This window comes from Austrofundulus limnaeus, unplaced genomic scaffold (assembly GCF_001266775.1).
Source record: "Austrofundulus limnaeus strain Quisiro unplaced genomic scaffold, Austrofundulus_limnaeus-1.0 Scaffold352, whole genome shotgun sequence".
Classification (NCBI taxonomy): Eukaryota; Metazoa; Chordata; class Actinopteri; order Cyprinodontiformes; family Rivulidae; genus Austrofundulus; species Austrofundulus limnaeus.
In genome coordinates, this window is record NW_013952754.1 from 26,375 (window position 1) to 30,474 (window position 4,100).

Genomic DNA, 4,100 nt, shown 5'->3' on the forward strand with positions numbered 1-4,100 from the left:
AAAATTTCACACTAGATAATGCAAACTTTATACCAGAGGTGCCCAAAGTGGGGCCTGCAGGTAAAAATTGGCCCGCCAGGCTAATTTGATATGGCCCACCAGCAGTTGTCCTCGTAATGTTCGGTCCTCTGTCATTCTGTGTTAAAACATTATATTTACTCTTAAAGTATTTACAGTATATCCTGTGGCTCAATGGCTATATAAGGAGCTATAAATCATACTTATATTTGATTGATTTATGAAATGTCCCATTAGCCTTTTCTGGCCAAGTGTCCAACTTTCTCCAAGTGCATGAGTTAAAAACAAAGAAAAAAATGTGAGAAACTGCACTGACTCTTAGCTTAAATAAATAAATAATTAAATAAATAAATAAATAAATAAATAAAAAAATAAATAAATGACTTAACTGAAAAGGTATTTGCATTTCATGCATTATATTATTGCTTTTGGCCCACAGCCCTCTCTAGGAAAACGTTTGGGCACCCCTGCTTTATACTATAAAAGTTTGGACCAATGTCACTGTAGCATTTTTCTAATAGTTAAATGTATTTTTATAGTCTCTTTCAAGCACACATGACAGTAATAGCAGCTTGCTTTAACACAGCCGATGCTCTCTGGTATTATTTCAGACAAAAATATCATGTAATGCAAAACTGCTGACAATGTAGGGATTTATTATGTGTCTGCGTTTTTCTGTTTTTTGTTGAATAAATAATTTCCACAGCAATCTAGCTCCACCTTAAATGGTTTGATAACATGGTGAATAAACACGTTTTCCTTTATAATTAGCTAAGCAGGTAGCCGGAATAAATAAATGCTAGCTATAATTTGACATTTCTTTCACAGGTTGAAGGAAATTTTGTGTCTGATTGAATTTTAGATACAGTTTTATATTTTACAATTTGTGATCAATTCATTCACTTTAAACTTGAGGAGAATCATCATGTTTCTTCTTAATGTGTCCCTCCTCTGCAGGACAAATAAGACTTGTTGACGTGCCAATGTTACAGTGCTGACATAAAAGGTACTGCCACTCAGGGTATGAGCAGGGTGTTCTATTTAATGTTTCGAGCTGTAGGGACATGTGGGATTTTAGCATAACCAGGGAAGTAGAGAGTAGCCATTGTTTTATTTATTTATTTATTTATTTTGGACTGATTAGACTCAGGGTCAGACACATGAATGAAGTTTTTAATCTGAAGAATAAAGCCTCTTAAACTTGGAACTGAAGTGGTTTTCTGCACAGTTATTCGGACTTCCTATTTTTGAACACTTTCTTACAAGTTAGCTGAAGTTTTGTTTATCACTGATGGTTTAAACTGTTTCCTGGAGCTTCTTTTAGCACATGAAGCCATTCTCCAAGAGGCACGGTGAGGAACTTGAAGACACAGCAGGTTCGGGACAGCATTAGGTTGCCTTGTCAAACGTTAAACCTTTGGTTTAACAAAAATAAAAAGACGGATCATTTATCTGGTTTTGAAAGTAGGCTAGAAAATGACAATAGAACAAATATCCGTTTTTTTATTTTTAATATCTGTTTTTAAAATGCCCAAAAAGTACACAGACCAAATGAGAACTTAGAGCTTCTCCTTTTATGTCCTGATGCATCTCAGTAATCCAGGTAAAAAATCAAAAAGAAAAAAATTGTAYAGGTCTTCTGGACGGGTTCTTCTCTAATGAAACGTTTCGTCTCTCCTCCAAGAGACTTCTTCAGTCTGAGAGTTTCAGRCWAAATTCAGGCTTTTAAGCSCTGCCTCCAGGTGACTGATACTCACATCACAGAGTGCAGCAGTTATTTTACATGGGGAACCTGCACTTATGACAGGAAGTGGAGTTAAGCGTTTGACAAGTCAAGTGATAAGGGTCGTTTGTCAAACATCACTACGTACTTTACGTCAGTGGTTCTCAAAGTTTGGGTCAGGACACACAGTGGGGTCCTGAAACATCAAGGTGGGGTCCTGAAATTATTTTCTGAATCACTTACACTAAAAAATGACAACTAATAACATTTTTTGCATTTGTTGTTACAAAATAATAAGTGTCCATTAAATGGACAAAAATAATGTAATAAATAATGTTATTGTTTATTTTGACGTGAAAACAATGTTTATTGTCTATTGAAAACAGCTGGGGGGACAGGTCTCTGATGCTTTTATTTTGTGGGTCAAAAGCTGCAAAATTTGGGAACTACTGCTCCACGTCATGGCATATGACTTCATGTTGTAACATCATTAATTGATTTAAATGGCAACAAATGGATGTATCTTCACATTTCTTATAATGACTTGATCAATTGATTGATTTGACGTGTGATTAAACTCTCATTTTATAATAGCCACTAAATTCTTTGTAAAAACAAACAAACAAAACAACAACTGTGGAATACAGAATTGGTGGTGATGTAAAGGTTTATAAAATATACTTTGTAGATGTCTGGTCAGAATCAAACTAATTCTTCAAAATGAGATCATTCAAAACAAGCTATGTATCTCAGGTAAGATATTAATTATTCATTCTCTCAAAAACACCTAGAATAAGTAAAGTATAAAAATGTATGTAAAGTAGATGAGATGGATGAGCATGGACTGACCTCATGCTGAACATGCTACATGAGAGTAAAGTTAGTTTACCTCAGTAATCACATTCAGGGCAGAAAGTCTATCTGCAACAACCTGAGAAGGAAAGTGATGTTTTGGAAAATGGATGGTTTCTTGTAAGTAAACAGCTACTGGCCCTACGGCAAACCCATTCTGTATAAAGCACACACACATTCTCACAGGCGTGTTGCAGGGAGTTTCATTGTAACTAATGCTCCAGAATATTTCCCTGGTGGCAATGCAGTGTTGTCAATCAGTAATAACAGAATGATTCTTCCCATAAAGCCCATCAAACATATACTGCACCAATACAACCACAGTTTCAAAGCTTTTCTGAATATTAGTTTATGATAATTTTAGTGGTTAGAGAAAGAAAAAAACTGGTTTATATTCTTCCACAGAGAACTTGACAGAATAATCTATCCATACACAGCAATAACACATTTCTACATTTCTTTCTTTAATAAACCATTAAAATGATGTCATTTACTTGCTTCTCTTCATGTTCAGATCCATTTAGGATGTTAAAGCATTGATGTCTTCATCATCCTGTTCAAATCAGTCTACGGTTACTGTTTTGCTAATGTTTCTCACTGCTTGGTGTCTGAAACAGAAATAGAAAAAAGACCCAGTATTTCCCACTGACACAAAATTAGAAAGAACATCCGTTCAGTTATAATGTAAAACCCCCAACAGAGTCACAGTTTTCCCACAACAACAGGTTATTATAACAAGTTGAAACATCTCAGTGATGGACTGAAGCTGCTAAAACTAACACTTTTCTCTAAATATCTAAACAGTCAGAGTTACACTCGTGAAGCTTTCTTGCATCACTGTAATGAGTGCAGTTGTCGACTTGAGAAAAATGCAATCTTTAGCACCGTCACTGACGTCACTGCTGTTTGTGGAACAAAAAGCTGCCATATCTTACGGCCACACGAAATCCTTTAAATGCTTCTTGAATCACAGTTTTTTATGTCAACATGTCTTATGGAAAACTAATTGGCAGCAGATGGGAGTCGTTGAAAAACATTGATTTGTTGTAAAACACAGAACAGAAGCTCCTGCTGCAGCTCAACTACATAAAAGCCTTTATTTTTATTATCTGTCTGAAGGCTCAGTAAAAAAACAATTTGGAGGAGCCACTTTGAGAATTTCATTTGACATTCTGATAATTATTAAGTCAGTTTGAGTTCTTTGAAGGCATAGACAAGTTTTTTTTTGCTTTTGTGTCTATTTTACTGTCATCTGATGACCACACAACAAGCTGAACTGAAAACATACATGTTGCCAAGGGCCACTTTGCTGCAAAATTTGAAGGAAAGGCATCCTGGGGTGCTGATTCAAACATGACACCAACATGTTTAGCTGCTGACAAGTTATTGAAAAGCAGTGTGATGTGTGCATGGTGGGAAACAACTTGTCTTTTTTGCATCCCTCTGATATCCTGCATTTGAAGTTCTCTGGTATTTCTTGGTTATGTTATTAACATATACATACACT